We start from the raw sequence: 21,233 nt of genomic DNA on the forward strand, positions 1-21,233 counted from the left end.
TCTTCTCGATCTCTTTCATTTTTCTAGTTTGTGTGTGTGTGTGTGTGTGTGTGTGTGTGTGTGTGTGTGTGTGTGTGTGTGTGTGTGTGTGTGCGTGTGGAGTGTGTGTGTGTGTGTGACTGTGTGTGTGTGTTTCCTGTTCTGCTCTCAACACTGCGTGTATATCTGCCAGAGGTATGTCCGTGTTTTGGCAGCCTGTCCATGTGTCTCCATCTCTTAAAATGTATCCCACTCCTGATACAATTTTTTTTTTTTTTAATGTGTCCGACTCTGGGCATAGGCTTCACAGCCTACACTCAAGGCCCAGTAGTCCTCCTACATACCATGCACCTCTACATGTCACCATTTCGGCGTTAACACCCACCGTCCATATTGAATACATGCTAGGGCTGTCTCATACATGACTGGTGTATTGGTATTAACAGGGGTATTTTTACATGTCGGCGGGTCTATTGGTAGATCGGTAAAGTCTGCTTTTATGAAATTCAAATCCTTAAACTGTTCCCTGCCCCAGCGGGGATTTGAACTTGGGTCCAGTAGGACTGCAGGCCACCTCTCTACCGATTAAGCCACCGCCTCCCCCTTTACATCGTAGGGGTCGTTGTTACGTCAAGAATGACATGTAGATAAGCCAGGATGTTAACCAAAGGCTGCTGAATGCTTCAGGGTTTTATTCCCTCTAGGCACAGCTGAGGTACATTTGCAGTATACTGTGGCTTCTCTCTCTCTCTCTCTCTCATGCTACCTCCATCCTCGCTCACTACTACTTGCGCAGTGCACACCGTCCGTTCACTGACTGACTGACTCTTACTGACTCTAACTGCTCCATCCTTCACTGACTAACTCTCACTGTCTGACTCTTGCTCACTAACTCTGCCACTGACTTTGTTGCTGTAGAAATCCACCACTGACTTATTGACTAACTCACTCACCCATTGACTGTTCACTGACTGTCTGTAACTTAGGCTCTGACTCACTGTCTGACTGGCCCTCACTCACTAACTGCCACTGGTTCACTGAACGGTAGCTGCACACAACTCAGCCTGTCTGTTACTGTACACAACTCAGCCTGTCTGTTACTGTACACAACTCAGCCTGTCTGTTACTGTACACAACTCAGCCTGTCTGTTACTGACTGTCTCGGAGGTGGGATGGTCCCCTGTATACCCTCCCTCCCCACTGTACCACTAGAACAGCAGAGAATATTCTAGAGCCTAAGAGAGGTCATATTTTCTCGCATAATTATTCATATTATAGAGCTAGGAGAGAACTCACATTTTCCCATGCAAAATTGCACACATAAACAATACACAGTGACCAAAATGACAAAAAAATACCAACAGTAAGAGAGAAAGAAAATCAAACAGGCATGTAGATATTTTAGAATATTCCTATCTTCTCTAAATATAAAACATTAACCTAATCTTACTGCATAACAGTTAATTCGTTGAATGTTCCTCATATCTCCAGATATGAACCACAAACATACTTATATGGCATAACACTTAAATTCTGGAATGTTCCTCACATTTCCACATGTAAGTCATTAAGCTAATTTTACTACATAACACTTCATTTCTAGAATGTTCCTCAGATCTCCAGATGGAAACCTCTAACCTAATCCTACCGACACAATATATATTCTCAGATGTGGAAAGCTGCCAGAGATCACAAACATGTATAATCATAAGTATCTGGCAGCATCAGACGACTGCATGATAAAGATAGGATACTAGCGATGATGGTGAATGTGAGTACAGATTATAAATTAAGGTAATAAAGGCGGTTCTTACTTCATGAACATCGAACAACTCTTCTTTATTTTTGCATCATTTATCTGTACTCCCTGCCTGTAACTAATATACCGAACCCCCCCCCTCTCTCTCTCTCTCTCTCAATTCTAACAAGAGCTTAACCGGCACGAGTCACGCAAAGTAATAACGGGAAGCGGAAAATTATGGCAATTAGGAAACTTTTAATTAGGTTATTAGGAGATGAATTATGGTAATCTCCAACGCAGTGAATGAGGCGTTGGCGGGATTGTGGCTGAACGATAAATGATTTTTGGTGGAATGTCTTAGTCTTAGCTGACTCCCTGCCATGTCTTCATTTGCCATTTCTTTCATAGGACGCACAGTACTATCGTGGACATAAGTCCTGATGCAGGTGTGAAAAACAAGAGTTAGGTCTCTATTGGTAACATTGTAATTCCCTCCATCTCTCCCATTCCCTCGCCCTCTTGCAGTCCTCCCTCACCTCCAGAAACCCCTCCCCTTGTTAATGGAGTAACCCCCGTCCCCAGTACTCTCTCTCTCTCTCTCTCTCTCTCTCTCTCTCTCAAGTAAGAGTTACAGAGTAAACTATTGGTATCCTGGAAGGGGTTATCGTTGCGGAGCAAGAGAATTTCTGAATCGCAGAGGAGAGGCCCGGAGTCGATCCTCAGCTAGGCCATGAACGGGAATTATCTATAGCCACCTCATACTCGTAGCGTGTTATTCGACGAACTGTAATATCGCATTATTGTATGGGTATTTTAGCTAAAACACCCTCGAGCCAAACAGTCTACTTGTATAAGACAAGACTTGAAATATCGTATTTTCTTTTAGAACATGGATGTCCTCCAAAGATATTAGATTTACACTTTTGGACACTGGTATGGTAGAGCTAATAAGTGTTAAACAGGCAGCTGAAAGATTCCAGGTTCGATTATCGTCTTGTGCGACAGTGAGAGTATTTGGGGGTCCTTAATCTAAGGGCACTATAGACAACACCTTATGAATAAACGGTGGCATATTCTGGTAAGTTATTTTGCTCCTAGATATTATTATATATGTTTTGCATCAGTATACTCCTATATCAGTTTGCTAATTATATTTCTCAACACTCGTCCATGCTGTGAATATGGTATGCAAATGCTGGAGTTTGTTACATATTATCGAATCCTCTATTCTTTCTCCGACGTGAAAGAACGACATCAGTTCGGTTAAATGGAGCTTTTCAGTTCACATCCCCTCCCCTCATCCCAACCCACCCCACCCCACTATAACTCCTAAACAATCGTTCGGATAGCATTGTTTCATCTTCCTCTTGTTCAGGATCATTAGTTACTTCTGTAACGCTTAATCCTTCACTTGATAATGCACAGTTAGTCTTCTCAACACGAAAGAAAACTTTTATTTTAAATAAAATCGTATGGAGTTAACCGTAAATAACAAATTTGAGGTAATTTTATGTGCTTTCTGTATTATAATTGATATTACTTTTAATGTTATTATATTATTTAGATCTTTATTTCTTTTAATATAATTATAACTATTATTAATAATTGTATTATTATTATTAATTTTATTATTATTATTATCATTATTATTATTATTATTATTATTATTATTATTATTATTATCATGATCATCATCATCATCATCATCATCATTATCATCATTATCATTTTCATTATCATCATCAACATTATTGGTAGTAGTAGTAGAAGTAGTTGTGGTAGTGGTAGTAGTAACAGTAGTAGTAAGTAGTTGTTGTTGTTACAGTAGTACCATTATTGAGTCCTGTCTCCTTGTAACAATTATTCGAGCACACATCATTATGTATAGGCAAGGACACTTATAAATTATGGAATGCATTCGTTTTATAAGCATGGGCACCAAAATTGTTCCTCCGTATTCTGCTGATTTTCGTATAGAGTTGTTCCTCTTTTTTTCCATCCTTCGTATGCTTTGTCTTACGGATCCCTGACGCCTCATGTTCTTTAATTTAATCATTCCTGTCCACCGTTTCATTCAAATACCCAAGTTTCATGCTGGATTAGTCATTTCACCCACTTCTTCACCAACATTTATGTTGTTATGATACCACAAAGCCGTATTGATTTTGATGTAATTGTAACTATATTCAGTCCAATAATTATCTTTTACTGAAGTGCAGTTCTGTATTTCCTTATTTTTTAATAAATATGCAGCTGTAATACAAACTGGCTGGGGAATAAAGTATAGGGTGAATGAAAGATGGAAATGAGTGATGTCAAAGGAAAGATAACAAACACTTTGGCTGACGACTCGATCTCTATAGCCATAACTTCCGGTGTATATTTACAATAAATAGCAATTTAGTGGTAAATGAAACCCACATAATGAAAACCATTTTATTTTTTTAATGCTGCTACACGACAGGTTCAGCCCTACTTGGACCCTCCACGCGTGTGTATACGAAAGCGTGAGAATATATATATATATATATATATATATATATATATATATATATATATATATATATATATATATATATATATATATATATATATATATATGAATGGAAGAGTAGGTACTGGTCCTGAGGATGACATAATGAGTTGCTATGGAGTACCAGGAGAAAATGATAATGGGAAAAGACTAAAGGATATGTGTCAGGAGAGGAGGTTGTGCATTTGTAACTCGTATTTCAAACACAGAGATGCACATAAATATACATGGTATAGAGGGAATGGGGATCGTGTTGAAAGAAGCCTGATTGATTACGTGCTCGTAGAGAGGTCGATGATGGGAATGGTTGCTGATACGAGGGCTGTGAGAGGACGATGTGGAGGTCTGTCAGATCATATGATTGTGGTATGCATGATCAAGCTGAAAGGAGTGAGGTGGATCAGGAGAGAGAGAAGCAGTCAGGGAGAAAGACTGAAAGTTGAGATGCTGAGGATCAAAGAAATGGCAGATGAATACAGGACCAAAGTAGAAGACGAGTTAGAATGACTGAATTGGAATGAAATGGATCTGGACAGACTGTGGAATGTATATAGGGATTACTTAGTTAGGAATGATAAAGCGGTGTGTGGTGTGGGAAGAGTAACAACAAAGAAGAAAGGTACGGCATGGTGGGATGAGGAGGTAAAGAGAGCGGTGGAGGAAAAGAAGAAGTGGCTAAAGTGGCTGCAGGATATGGGTTCAATTGAAATAAGAACTGAATATGTTGAGAGCAAGAAGCACGTAAAGAGACTAGTGAAGAGGAAAAAGAAGAAGGTAAATGAGGATCTAGGAAGAAAAATGAATGCGAACTACTCTGAAAATAGAAAATTATTCTGGAAAGAGGTGCGGAAATGTAGAAGTGAAAGCGGTAAGAAATGGGATGGTTTAGGATGCAGGTGGTAGATTATTAACCCATGGAGATGAAGTAAGGACCAGATGGAAAGAATATTTTGAAAGCCTGATGAATGGGGATAGAGAGAGCAGAGCAGCTGTAAACATGATTGGTTTTGAGGGTGTGCAGAGGAATCCAGTGCCAGGAGACATGACACTCGCACAGGTGAACAGTGCTGTGAAGTGGCTGAAAAATGGGAAATAAGCTGGGGTTGATGAGGTGTATGCAGAGATGCTTAAATGTAGTGGAGAGAATGGAATGAAGTGCTTGTTGGAGATATGTAAGAAGGTATGGATGAGTGAAACTGTGCCTGCAGAGTGGAAAAAGGCTGTGATTGTGTCATAAAAAGGCTTTGTAGTTACTTGTGGAGAAGTTATATATATTAGACTTGTGGACGAGCGGTTGTTATACTTCAGTTGCTTGTAAGTAGATAACCTTCGTTCCCATTTGTCATGCAATGACAGGAGAGGTAAAGAAGAGTATCGGACTATTTTTATTTGTCTTGGAAATATTAACAAAGTCTCTCACACACGAGTCCCGCTAGCTACCTCTCTGTCTCGCTCTCTCTCTCTCTCTTCCAAGTTGCTAAGCCTTCCTCCCTACACCCTGCCGATTCTATGGCCTCTCTCCTTCTGAGCTCTCTTTCCTAAATTCTGGTGAAACAGGGGTCGTGTCACGTGTGTTACACTGTGGTTGGGAAGTTCCAGAAACCTGTGTGTGAGTATATGTGTATGTCACTAGGCTTTGTTCTCCTGCTGTTTCGTTGACAAACTAACTGCTTCATCTCCTGGCATTGCTACTTCCTAATCTGTCGTCAGCTTTTTCTCAGTTTAACTTGCAAGATTATTTCCCATTCCCAGGCTCGCATAGAGCTGTCTATCTGTCTATTTATCTATCTATCTATTATGATTTGTAAATATAATATGGACTCATAACATTGCTCGGCCCACGCCGCTGAAGGTCCTCCGACAGCAATTATCATTGACATATGCTAATCTATTAGTACATAATATTGATTATAATATTGTATACATATAACATTCATAGTAAATAGTAATTATCCAGTAATATTACATTTTAAACAAGTTGTATACATATTTGAATAAATGCATTAAAAGTAAACTATTTAACTGTAATACAGTATGTACTTGGGTTATTGTAGTGAAATGCATACATGCAAGAAAAAAAAAAAAGTTTAAAATTAAGATTATGGTAAGAGTTATTGATAATGGTACTGGTATGCCATACATGGGTCATTCTTCTTTGTATGTATATATATATATATATATATATATATATATATATATATATATATATATATATATATATATATATATATATATAATTAATACTATATACAAAATATGTACACTTCATTCAGGGGGGTTAACTTGGATGTTAACTCTCCCCCCACTAAATACTGACTCCAAATTTGCAATTCTTGCATGCATTCTGTGCATTGCGAACAGCAGTACTGCAAATACAATGCAGAAGATTATAAAGATAGTAGGTGCTGGGCTATACACATAATATGGGTTGAACATACTCAGACTCAAATCTTCCCAGGGCTTCATTGTTTCATTGATCAGCTGCATAGTTTCAAACTTAGGTGAAGTCAACTAAATACTTGTGCTCATGTTTAAGTCCATATCAGGCAGTGGGTGGAAATGTTTGTGTGTATGATTGAGGATGGCGTAGTGATTGATGGTGGATAAAGTAGACATGGCTGTTGTAAATACTGCACAGTAGTCTGGTGCTATGTATAATCCTGAGGCTGAAGTATGAGATGGTGGTATATCTGGACAGACTATGTAAACTGATGTGTTATGAGTAAAATAAAAAAACTGTGAGTGTCCGATGCGTTGATGGTGTACAAGTTTATCTGGAGCAAAAGTGAAGTTGCAATGATTATGAATATTGTCATTTCTGATGATAGCCATTTCACAAGGGACTGTATCAGTAGGCTGAAACGTGAAAATGTACGCAGGAAAAAGATGAACAGCATGTAAGGATGTGCGGCACTTTCATTCAATCGTTGATTCACTTGCGAAAGTGACAGTGTCCCGTCTCTTGGAGACCATGATGAGTTCGGTGTCTGTGTTGATGTTGATGATCACCAAAGTGTTGTTATTTTTATAGGGGAAAGGATGTATTTGGTATACCGTGAACAGGTCTTCAGTTATGAATGGTACATGAACTTCTACTGATGTTGGTGTTAGTGTTGCTTCTAAATATGGATAATATTGCATGAATTCCCTACTGCGGAACAACGGCTTCAATTTATGTTTATGTATGCCTTGACTAATTATCTGACGTAGCTCATGAACTGGGAGTAAGTCAATTGTGATCTTGACATCACCAGCATTCGAAATTCCTTGTATAAGTGCCCTGAAACGATCTCTAGTGTTCTCTAATTGTAGTAGAATCGTGTCAATATGTTCTGTGATGATGGAGAAGTGTTGGAAAAGTGTAATGTTTCCTTCCATTTCATTTATTTTATCTACACTCTCGAGAGCTATGTTTTCTGCCTTTTTCAGATTTTTCACAATTGTCTTCATTGCTGAGTTCTGTCCTGTGATGAATTTATCTTGGTATGTTAGTATCTGAGCTATTTTATTAAATTTGTTGTTTATTTCTTTAAGGTCATCCTCTGTAGCCAATCCAAAGATGTTCCCAAGAACTGCGCCACCCAGGTCGAACAAACCGCGCTTTTGGCGAGTACGTGTGATGTTGTTCCTGTCGCTCAGTACCTCCGTTCCATAAGATGGGGGATCTTGGATCGTGGTGAGCATAGTTGACTTTGCCTGTTCTAGTTTCCATTTCGCTAACTTTACCATTTCATTCACTTCCTTTGTGTTATGTGCTTGTGAAACATAATTTCCTATCATGAAGTCCAGAGTTCGCATCGGCTTCGCAATACTGTCTAGATAAGTAGGTAATTCATACAAGTAATCTAGACTTATTTCAGGATTCATGACGTCCTTAACGATTGTAGTCGTGGCCGTTGGAGCTATGAGGCATCCTTGTCGTACTATGTGTTGGGGGTCTAAGTGCGCATATCCTCTTGCTATGTAGAGGAGAATCCATAGCATAAGTTCCTTCATCGTAACCTCAATCAATCAATCAATCATTTCCTGTGGCACCCTCGGGGATGCATAGGGCCTCGATGAACTCACACCACCATATCCTATCTTGTGCTAACTCCTCAAGATCTCCCCAACACTCATCTCCAGCTTCCCGTCTCATTGTCCTCACCCACGTCTCTTTTGGCCTTCCTCTACCTCTCCTACCAAGTGCCACCCACCCTGGTGTACCTCGTACTATTCCCTGTCTCCTATACACATGTCCTAGCCACTTCCATCGTGAGAATCTAACATATTCATCGATCGGCTGCACTCCCGTTATTTCTCTAATTCTACTATTTGGTATCCTTTCCAACCACTTAACTCCTAATATTCTTCTAAGTGCTTTATTTTCAAACACCAAGAATTTATTTTCCATAGTCACTGTGCTGTACCAAGACTCGTGTCCATAAATTAAGATACTCCTAACCATTACCTTATAAAGTTTGATTTTTGTATGCACAGAGAAATTGTTATTATTCCAAATATTTTTAAGCATTCCCATTGCCTGATTAGCCTTCTTTAACCTTTCCTCGAATTCAAAGTTCAAAGAATCATCCTTGGTTAATAAGTACCTAAATATTTAAACCTATCAACTTGCTTTACAACCATACCTCCAATTACACATTCCTGCGCATTTTCCATATTCATATTGATTATTTCAGTTTTTCCACAATTAATAACAAAACCCACCTTGCGACCTTCACTCACCAAACAGTCCAACACTCTCTGCATCTCTTCTGGCCCATCACAAATCAAAACTATATCATCTGCATAATCTAAATCCAAAAGTTTCCTGTTCTCTCCCCAAAGTATACTTGCACCGGTTTCTGTTCCAACGCGTTTCATAATGTAATCAATGACCAATATAAATAGTAAAGGCGATAGAACACCACCTTGAATTACTCCGGACGTTACTTCAAACGAATCACTCAGACAACCATCAACCATCACTTTACAAAATGTGTCATCATGCATGTTCATAATGACCCTCACAAACTCCTCTGGTATTCCATAATGTCTCATGATCTTCCCCATAGTCTCTCTCGAAACACTATCAAAAGCCTTTTCAAAATCAACAAAACAAAGACTTAACGGTACTCTCATTTCATTAACTTGCTGCATCAAATGCCTAACTATAAAGATCTGATCATTGCAACCACGTCCCTTTCTAAAACCAGCCTGTTCATCCCTCAGAATACCCTCAACCACTGGCTCCAACCTATTTAACAACACTCTACTGAAAACTTTCAAAGCTATCGGTGACAAAGAGATTCCCCTCCAATTACCACATTCACTCAGGTCTTCCTTCTTCGGAACTTTAACAATTACACCATTCTTCCAAACTGATGGTAGTAACCCCGTCACCCATATCTTATTGAATAGCTTGGTCAAGATCATTATTAATCTATCCCCCTCCACTTTAAACATTTCCGGAAATAAACCATCCTCCCCTGGTGCCTTATTATTCTTTAACTGTTTTACTGCTTTCTCCACTTCTGCAAGCCTCAACTCTCCTGTTTCTATATTTAAATTTTCCTGAGCAGATGGTATATCCTCTTCTGGTGGTATTGGTCTATTAAGAACTGTCTCAAAATGCTCTTTCCATCTATTTTTAATATCTCCATCTTTGGTCAATAAATTTCCTTCCCTGTCTCTAACTGGTATTTCCTTGCGTTTACCTGCATTACCACTCAGTTCTCTAATCGATTCATATGCTATTCTTTGACTCTGTCCATCATTTTTGTTTATTAAGATTTCAGTCTCTGCAACCTACCGAAAAAAAAAATCTATTAATTTCCTAATATGGTCATGCTGTGGTCGATGATAGTGATGATGTGCGTTACGGTTGATTGTTATTTCATTTATAGAAGGAGTTTAAATCGACAATTAATTCTCGTAAATGATGTACTGTTGATTTAATTGGAACAGTTGCACCTATGTTCGATTGTTTGGTATATGACCTTAATTTCTTTTTGTAATCATTGTTGTTTTCTTGCTTGGTTTCTTGAGGTACGTTCGCCTGTTCGGTTGTATTCGAGGCTGAATAATTATTGGATAATTCCCTTGAAACTCGTTTTAAATGGTCAATATGAACTTGTTTCTCTTCGCCACTTGACAGTGACCTAATTAAAACTTTGCTTTTATGTTAATTACTCTTTATGGGCCCTCAAATTTTGGGGATAATTTATTGTCTCTCGTATGAATGATACCTTAAACAATGTCTCCTAAGCTGATAGGTGAATCTCTTGCCTTCTTGCTAAATGCCTCCATCATTTCTTCCTTGGACATCGTTAATTGTTTTTTGACTCTTTTGTGAATGTCCTGGAATTCACGTAAACGGAGTTTAATCATCGTAATTGTATATGGGCATTCTGTCACCTTCTAGGAGCTCATATGGTAGTTTTTTTATCTGTTCCATATATAATGAAATTTAGTGTGTCACCTATGGATTTATTTATAGATCCATTAATTGAGGCTTCTACTCTGGGAATCCAATCATCCCAGCTTGCATAATTTTCACTGAGAATGTGTCGTAGCACATCTAATACTTTTTTATTTTGTCTCTCTACCAACCCATTCGATGCTGGGTGATAGGCTAAAACGTTAACCTTTTTGATGTTGTATTGTTTACATATTTCTTGTAAGATCTCAGAATTAAATTCCCCTCCATTATCACTTAATAGTACCTTTGGGGTAGTAAAGCGACATATTACATTATCTGTTATTGCCTTTGCTACTGTCTCTGCTGTCTTATCTTTAATTGGAGCTAAAATGACATAACGGGAAAAATGATCCGTTGCTACGAATAAGTATAGGTTATTATTGTATGATAATGGCATCTTGAGTAAATCAACAGCGACAACGTCCCATGGTTGATGTGGTACAGGGTAATTACCCATCGGTGCAGGTGTGATTGGGTATCCTTTGTGTTTCGCACATGATTCGCATCTGTCTATATGATTGTTTATATCTTTTCGTAATGAAGGCCAGCAATATAACAGCTGGGCTTGTTTGAATGTCTTATCCTTTCAAGGATGTCCTGCGTGTGGGCTATAGTGTATCGTTCGTAATACTTGGGGTATCATGTCATTAGGTACTACCAACTGGTTAGTATTTCTTTGGCGTTGTTTAGAGTTAATCTTGTATAATGTATTATTGACCATTGTGAATTGTTCAAGTGGGACATGCAGTTTCGGTAATTGTATGTCATCTCCACTTTCTAACTTGTATATAACTTTAGACCATATTGGGTCAAGTCTTTGTGCCTTTGCGATATCATCGTGGTTTGGGATATTTCCTTTGAGATCTAACGCCGCGACCTGAATTGTGTTCGGGTTCCTAGATAATGCGTCAGCTACTATGTTCATTTTACCTTGTATATAATGAATTTGTACATTGTGGTTTTCAACTGTACATTTCCATCTTGCTCTTCTCCCAGAAAGGAATTTTTCTTTAAACATACCCACCAGTGGTTTATGGTCGGTGAATAAGTGGATTTCGTAACCATATACCAAATCTCGAAACTTTTGTAATGCAAAAACGACTGCAAGTGCCTCTAAGTCTGTAGTGCAATAATTTTTCTCTGCACCTCTTGTTTGTCTGCTGGCAAATGCAATTGGTTGATTTTTTCCTCTTTTATCTTCCTGCATCAGTACAGCCCCTAATCCTTTAACTGATGCGTCTGTACAAATAAGAAATGATTTTGTGTAATCTGGATATGCTAATCAAGGTGCATTTGTTAGTTTAATTTGTAGAATGTTAAATGCCCTATTTTGTTCTTCTTCCCATTGGAATACAGCATCATTTTTGAGTAGTTGGAATAGAGGAAAGGCTATATGAGAGAACTGTGGTACGAATGACCTATAGTACCCAGCCAGACCTGAAAATTGTCTAACTTCGTCAGTCGTAGTTGGTTCAGGAAAATCTCTCACTGCCTGTATTTTGTCATCAGTGGTGTGAATACCATCAGAACTTAATTTGTGGCCTAAGAAATTTATTTCCTTAAAGCAAAATTTGCATTTAGAAAGTTTAATTTTTAAACCAGCATCACTAAACTTTTGTAAGAGTAAGTCTAATTTCCTGAGATGATCCTTAATATTCTTCGTTGCGATTATAATATTGTCAAGATAAACAAATATTCCTTGTCCTAAAATTCAGGACAATACGTAATTCATAAGACGCTGGAATGTGCCTGGGGCTGTCCTCAGTCCCATTGGCATTCTTGTATATTGATAATGGCCTCTGTTGAAAAGGCAGTGTATTTACGTGACTCCTCCGAAACCGGAATCTGATAATAGCCGTTTAGGAGATCGATGGTCGAGAATATATTATTCTCAGGACCAATATTCTGTAGAACGTCGCTTAGCAATGGCATGGGAAATCTGTCTGGGATTGTGTGATTATTTAGTTTACGGTAATCTACTACCGCACGCATTTCTCCATTTCGTTTGGGCACGAAGAATAATGGGGCATTCCACGGGGAGACTGAAGGCTCAATAATTCCAAGTTTTAACATTTCATCGACATACTGATTTGCAAGTGTACGTTGGGAGTGTGGTATGCGGTAAGCTGGTACGAAAATTGGTGGTGTTTCTGGGTGCACATTAATCATGTGATTAATCAAGTTAGTACACCCTAATTGTTCTCCAGGCAATGCTACGGTGTCCCTGTGTGTTTCCAGCAGGGTTAACAAATCATTTTCTTCATCAAATTCACCTGAGTGAATTAAATTCTCTTTTATTCTTTCTCTATTCGTAGATTTTATCTCACTTGTCACTCCAGCTATAACTATTTCCTTCACAGGGGCAGGACATTTTTCAATATTTACTATGCAAGTCCCTTTTTTCAACTGAACTTCCCATTCATGTGATTAATTATGAATATCTGAGTTTGCCCTTCGTCGTTCGTATGACATAATGCGTTTTCTACTGACAATCCCTTTACTTTACATAATTCTTCTAAGACAAGAACAATACTATTCCGTAATTTGCTCTTTATGGTAACTTTCATGTATGAATTAGGTGGTATAACTAAATCATTAGTGAGATGGGCTGGAAAATTTGATAAATCAGTACTATTATCTGGGTCACTAATTCTGGAGGATGGGGTTGGTGGTGGGAGTGGATCTATACACTCATCTGTTTGTGTATGTTTGTTTAAGCCTTTAATATTACCAATTCTTTTTGGCTCTCTTTTACCAATCGGTGAGGGCTCTGAAGGTATTTCCTCTATGAATTCAATGTCAAAGTCTATTCCATTCATTTGTGGGAGTATGGTTATGTTCTCAGCTCTCATGGATCTTAAGCCCAGTAATATATGAGCTTTAATTGCTAAGTTTTCAACGATATAGAAAAATACAGAGAATGGTCTTGTAGTCTCTGTGAAACTGATATTTAATCTTATCATACTTTTCACTGTAATTTGTTGTCCATCTACTGTGTATAAATCTAAATCAGCTTCATCCAGAAAAGTTACTTTCTTTTTATTTTTAAGAATTCTATTTAGTTCATCATGTGTTATTAAGTTCACTGGAGAGCCTGTATCTAAAAATAAGGAAACGTTTTGATCCTCACGTACAGCTGGTATCAAGATACACTCATTTCCCAACTTGCCTCCTATGTGAATTTTAGACTTGTTTTTCTTTACGTTTGTTCGTTTTTTGTCATGACTTGGTCTTCCCCTGATTTGAACATAGAAACAATTTTTTCTACTGTTTTGCAATCACTGGTTCAGTGCCCTTGGTATCTATGATGCCTACAGTAAGGACCAAATCCTTGTGTCTTTTGTTTGTCCTCTTTTGCCTTGATAAAGCATTCATACCTTGTGTGTCCTGGTTTTGCACAATAATGACATAGAATGGACCTATCCCTTGACTGTGACCTACGATGTGATTTCCCATAAGTAGTGTTGTTTATGGCGCGAGACCTGCTCGGGCTGCGCGAAAACTGCCACCAAATGTCATAAAAAGGCTTTGTAGTTACTTGTAGAGAAGTTATATATATTAGACATGTGGATGAGCGGTTGTTATACTTGAGTTGTTTGTAAGTAGATAATCTCCGTTCCCATTTGTCATGCAATGACAGGAGAGGTAAAGAAGAGTAGCGGACTATTTTTATTTGTCTTCGAAATATTAACAAAGTCTCTCACACACGAGTGAGTATAAGTAGAGTCCCGCTAGCTACCTCTCTGTCTCTGTCTGTCTGTCTGTCTCTCTCTCTCTCTCTCTCTCTCTCTCTCTCTTCCAAGTTGCTAAGCCTTCCTCCCTACACCCTGCCGATTCTATGGCCTCTCTCCTTCTGAGCTCTCTTTCCTAAATTCTGGTGAAACAGGGGTCGTGTCACGTGTGTTACACTGTGGTTGGAAAGTTCCAGAAACCTGTGTGTGAGTATATGTGTATGTCACTAGGCTTTGTTCTCCTGCTGTTTCACTGACAAACTAACTGCATCATCTCCTGACATTGCTACTTCCTAATCTGTTGTCAGCTTTTCCTCAGTTTAACTTGCAAGATCATTTCCCATTCCCAGGCTCACATAGAGCTGTCTATCTGTTTATTTATCTATCTATCTATTATGATTTGTAAATATGATATGGACTCATAACAATTGTACCCCTGTACAAAAATAAAGGTGAACGAAGTGAGTGTAAGAATTATCGTGGCATAAGCTTACTGAGTGTGATAGGGAAGGTACGTAGAAGAATTATTATAGAGAAAATAAGAGAGATATCAGAAGTCCTAGTGAGTGATGAACAGGATGGCTTTAGGAGTGGCAGAGGATGTGTGGACCAAATATTTGCAGTGAGACAGATAGTAGAGAAGGCTTGTGAGAAGGACCATAAGGTATTTATGGCATTCATGGATCTGGAAAAAGCATATGACAAAGTGGACAGAGAAGGATTGCGGAAAGTTTTGCGCATGTACGGTGTAGAGGGTAAGCTGTTGTGCGTCAAGAGTTTTTATGATGGTAGTGAAGCATGTGTCAGGGTTAATGGGCATCTAAATGATTGGTTCACAATCAGTGTGGGCATGCGACAAGGTTGTGTGATGTCCCCATGGTTGTTCAACATATATATGGATGGGGTGATGAGAGAAGTGAAAGCACGAGTAATGGAGAGAGGGATTGCACTGGTAATGAATGGTGATGGATGGAATATCTCAAATTTGTTATATGCTCAAGATGCAGTACTGCTTGCAAGTACCGGACAAGAACTTGGTAGGCTAGTGCAGAGTTTTCCTGATGTCTGTAAGCGTCGTGCCTTGAGAGTATATGTAGAAAAGAGTAAAGTGATGGTTATTGAGAGAGAAGGTGACTCCCAGTCCAATGTAACAGTGAATGGAGAGAGACTGGAATTGGTGAGAGTTCAAATACCTGGGTACAGTGATAGAAAAGAGAGGAAAATGTGCAAAAGAAGTTGAAAGTAGAGAGACACAAGGAAGAAAAGTAGCTGGTGCAATGAAGGCCTTCATAAGAAACAGAGGCTTGAGTGTTGCAGCTGCACGAGGCTTACATGAAGGAGTGTTAGTGCCAATTTTAACATATGGATGTGAGACTATGATGTGGCATGAAAATGAAAAGTCAAGAGTAAGAGCAGTGGAGATGGGACTGCTGAGGAATGTATGTGGAGTACAGAGGGTGGATAGGATACGAAATAATGTGATTCGTGAAAGATGCGGAGTGAGGAAGTCAGTGGACACCAGAATTGAAGAGAGTGTACTGAGATGGTATGGTCATATGGAGAGAATGGATAACAATAGAGTGGTGAAGAAGGTATATCTGAGCGAATTCGAAGGAGGGAGGAGGCGAGGTAGGCCAAGGAGAAGGTGGAGAGATATGGTGGATGAGAGTGTGAGGAAGAGAGGTTTGGAAGTCGGTGAGGCTAGGGAACTGACAGGAGACCGAGCTGGCTGGATGAATTTTATGAGGAGATATGCATGATCAAGGATTTTTGGCACCCCTTTTTAACGTTGCAGCGTCTGGATTGACTCTGTCGGATACGATATGTGAAGCTACAGAACGTGATGAATGTTTTTGGCGAATCCGATAGAGCCAGGATTCGGGGGCTTGAATGATGAGTGAATGGAAGCGTGGCCTATTGGATTGGGCAATTTTGGGCTGTCTTGGCATTGCTACTCCTCACCCTGCCCTTGGGTGGGAAAGGAGGCCCGGATGATGATGATGATCATGATGATATATATATATATATATATATATATATATATATATATATATATATATATATATATATATATATATATATATATATATATATATATATATATATATATATATCATCCGTTTGAGTGTCCACTGCAGGACCGACCAAAGTGGAGACAATATATCCAATGTGTCTCTACCAAGTGGCTTAGGCAGTTTGGTAGAGATTGTATGTAGGGTGAGAATTGCATGTAAGTATAATTGTCTTGTTGGAGTGGCTTTGGATGTGTGTGCGTAGTCTGTGAACGAAGTGTAAATGGCCCTCGCAAGCCAACTGGGTGCAAGCGTACTTTATAGTATGCAACACTGGATCAACCATGGCACCTCTTATGTCCGCCAAAGCAGTAGTGACCGGAAGACCGCTCCCAAAGTTTATTACCCTGGCGGGGCGCGAACCCTCGTTTTTCGATGTCCGAAAATGCACACATCACCACTGTACCACAGAGGCTCCATATATGTATCTATCTATCTATCTCACCACAGAGGCTCCATATATGTATGTATGTATCTATTGTCATGGACATGCTTACTAATTTTTGTGTGAGCTCTGCGCTTGGCAGGGTTCAATTGTTTTGTGTTTTAATTGTTCTGTAATAAGTATTCATTATGAACTCGTTTATGAATTTAGTAATTCTCCAGTTTTGTGTTTATAATTATATTAACTTTAATATATTTTGTAGTAAGGTTGAAATTTTATATAATACAGTAGTTTGCAACATCTTAAAAGACCAATTGGTAACCTTGGGTAACTGATGGAGTCGAGGGAGGGAGCTGTTCGTCTGTGGCTCACTCCTTGACTGATCTGTGTGGTGTTAGCAACCCCTGAGACGAACAGCTCCTGCCTTCTGTTTCCTGGATTGTGTACAAGTGGTCCAGAGGTTTACTTTATTTCATGTGGTCACCTTACAGCTAAGTTTATTGCTTAACCTTACCTTTTAATGTTTATGTATTAGGGTATTACTGTTCTGCTTAACCAGTTAGGTTTTGACGAATTAGAGAAAAGCGAAGTTTCTCCCATTACTACTGCAGGCTTGTTTGGCAGTGTTAACCTTGGTGAGACTATTTAATGATTGTATAATGTGTAATATATATCAAACTTTTTGCTCAGTTTTATATTCCTAATATGATTCGTTCACTTTTTACGGGTTACTTGTTTGGCCATGTTACAATTAGAATGTTCGTCCTCTAGACAGTAGAATTCGTAACATATGGGGGCCTGTCCGGGATAATTCTGAAGCCTTGAGTGAAGCTTTTCTTCGTTTTGCCAGACGTTTTAATTCCGAGTAATGGTGGTTTGAAGAGTCTTCTCTTTCTTGTCATTGTTTTGATTTTGATTTACTTTGGCATTTCTATAAGTTATTATGGCAGTATTTGATTTAGCTGAATTTGTTGCTGACCCTTCATTGCCATTAATACAGGATGTAGTTTTGAAAAAAAGGGATTGGGTTTCGTTTGCTACTTATTATGAAATACCATTTGATAGTAAAATCAGAAAAGAAGAACCCAAAGGTATAGTAATTCAAACATTAGTGTCTAGGAATATACTTCCTAGCTCTGATTTAACTTTGTGTGATACAACTCCTGTTGGTGAAGGTGACAGCCATGTTTCAGAAGTGATTGCTTTGAGGAAGTTGGAATTGGTTGAGGCAGCTAAACAGAGGGAAGCTTCACAGCGACAGAGGGCACATGAGAGAGAACAAAGGGAGCATGACCTTAAGAAGTTACAACTAGAGTTAGAATTAAAAAGGGAAGGTAATATTCAGGTTCAGTTTGATGTCAGTAAGCTTGCCAAGTTAATTCCGTCATTTGATGAGCGTGATCCTGAAGAGTTTTTTTTGCAATTTGAAAAGATTGCAAATAGTTTAAAGTGGCCTATGGAGAACTGGTCAGTTCTGGTTCAGACGGTATTGGTCGGAAAAGCAAAGACCATTTTTATTAGCCTTTCAGAAGAAACATGCAAAGATTACACCAAGGTTAAGGAGGCAGTGCTCAAAGCGTACGATTTAGTTCCGGAAGCTTACAGACAAAGGTTTCGGAACTTAAGAAAGGCAGAGTCAGAAACGTACGTTGGGTTTGCAGCAGAGAAAGAGAGGCTATTTCAGCGATGGATTAGGTCTAGAAATGTAAAAAATTATGATGACTTAAAAGAACTATTCCTGTTAGAAGAATTTAAACGTTCAGTGGCTGCTGACATCAGGCTGTACTTGGATGAACGTGAGGTGACCACTTTGAGTAAAGCTGCAACATTAGCAGATAATTATGCTTTAACACATCGTACTAAGCTTAAACCTCAAAACCGCTATGGACAAGTTGGCAGGAGGCTGGGGGGTGGTGAGGAGTCAAGTGATCAGGGTGATAAGCTTAAAGAATCTCGGTCTGTTAGCAAGGTCTTAGTCAATTTGCCTACTCATGCTAAGAGTTCAGGATCAAGAAAAGAACCAACTGCATTAGGATCAGTTCATGCTTGTTATTATGCTAACAACCAGGACATGTCATTGCTAATTGTCCAAAGCTGGCAAAAAAGAATGCAGCTAAATCAGAATCTTCCCTTGTGTTAAGTACAGTGAAGGAAAATGGTGTCACTGCTGTAGCCTCCTCAAGTGATAAGACTGGCTCATTTGGTCCATTCATGTTTGAGGGATTAGTTTCAAGTGATAGCTCATTAGAAATTTCTTACCCAGTTCAGATATTAAGGGATACCGGTGCATCGCACAGTGTGGTAGTTAAGAGTGCTGTTCCATTTATAGAAAACTCTTATACTGGTGAGCACGTGGTTCTGAGGGGTGTTGGTGGAGTTGTCACTGTTCCTTTAGCACGAATTTATATAGAGTCAGATCTTGTGCAGCAATATATCACTGTAGGAGTTCAGGATTCTCCCCTTCCAGTTGATGGCGTGACATTTTTGTTGGGCAATGACATAGCTGGTGATCGTCTGGTACCTGATCCTGTAGTAACCCTTGTACCCTGTAGTTACAATCCAACAGAACAATTGGAAAATGAAAACCCGTATCTTTTTCCTAGTTGTGCCATAACTAGAAGTATGACTACACACAGAGTATATACAGGTGAGTCCTCTCCTGAGGATGAGGCTGTAGAAAATGAAGATGATCTTGGACTTGACCTTAGTAATTTGTTTAAACAAACAAGTATTAATGACAGTGACGAGATAAAGAATTTACCTATCACTAAAGAAATGCTTATTAGAGCACAACAAGAAGATCCCGACCTGCTAAAATATTTTCGTCAGTCATATGATGAGGTAGACTCTCCTTCAAGTACCTGTTACTTCACTCGTTCTAACATACTTATGAGAAAGTATAGACCAACAGATGTACCTGCTAATGAATCGACTTCCGTTTTGTACCAAGTTGTAGTTCCAACTGTCTACCGTCAGGATTTAATAGATTTAGCTCATGATGGTCTAGGCGGACACTTAGGAGTTCGTAAGACTTGTAGCAAGTTAATGAGACATTTCTTTTGGCCAAAGATGAAACGAGACGTCTCAGAGTATTGCCAGACATGCCACACTTGCCAACTGGTAGGGAGGCCTAACAGTGTTATTCCACCAGCACCTCTCAAGCCCATTGAGGTAGTGAAAGAGCCATTTAGTCATATTATAATTGACTGTATAGGTCCATTGCCAAAAACTAAGAGTGGAAACCAGTACATTTTTACGATTATGTGTGCTACCACTCGCTATCCTGAATGTATTCCTTTGAGGAAAATTTCTGCTAAATTAATTGTTAAGGCACTGACCAAATTCTTTACTCAGTATGGTATACCTAGATCCATTCAGTCAGACCAAGGCTCGAATTTTTCAAGTGGTCTCTTTCAACAAGTGATGCATGAGTTGTCTATTAAGCAGTACTTTGCTACAGCTTACCATCCTGAGTCACAAGGCGCTTTAGAGCGTTTTCATCAGACTTATAAGCAAATGCTGAGAAAGTATTGTCTGGAAGCAGGGAAAGAATGGGATGAAGGGATACATCTGCTTCTGTTTGCCATTAGAGAGAGTAAGCAGGAATCTCTTGGTTATGCCCCATTCGAGCTCGTGTATGGACATGAGGTTAGGGGACCACTCAAATTAGTCAAAGAAAGTTGGGTATCAGAGGATAGCACTATGCCTCTTTTACAATATGTGCAAAAGTTCAGAGACAGGTTAAATCATATCAGAAGTTTTGTCAGAGAAAATTTGAAGGGTGCACAGGAAACCATGAAGGAGATTTTTGACAGGAAAGCAGTGGAAACTTTAATCCTGGTGATTTAGTACTAGTTTTTCTTCCTTTAGCTAGAATGCTCCTCAGGCAAAGTATTTTGGACCATACCGTGTCAAAGAAAAGGTTGACTCTGTGAATTATGTAATAGAGACTCCTGATCGTGGAAGAAAGGAACGTCGGGTACATATAAACTTACTGAAGCCATACAACTGTAGAGGAGGAGGACAAATCATGGTACAGCACGAAGTGGAAGTTGAAGATCCAGAATTCTTTGAAGCTGATCCCCTTAAGCTATGTAACAGTGAGCTTTTGTCTAATTTTGGTCCTAAATTGCAGCACCTCTCACTTCGGCAGTCAGCAGATCTGGTGAATCTGATGAGGGAATTCAGAGGGATCTGCGGTGACGTTCCTAGGCCATGTCGTGGTGTGATGCATGACATCATCCTACTGGACCACACCAAGCCAATCAAGCAAGCCTCTTACCGAGCCAACCCTTCCCAGAGAAAGAAGCTTCAAGAGGAGGTATCGTTTTT

The sequence above is a fragment of the Coenobita brevimanus genome, chromosome 13 (genome assembly GCF_032717465.1).
Source record: "Coenobita brevimanus isolate Jiangsu-jjx chromosome 13, ASM3271746v2, whole genome shotgun sequence".
Classification (NCBI taxonomy): Eukaryota; Metazoa; Arthropoda; class Malacostraca; order Decapoda; family Coenobitidae; genus Coenobita; species Coenobita brevimanus.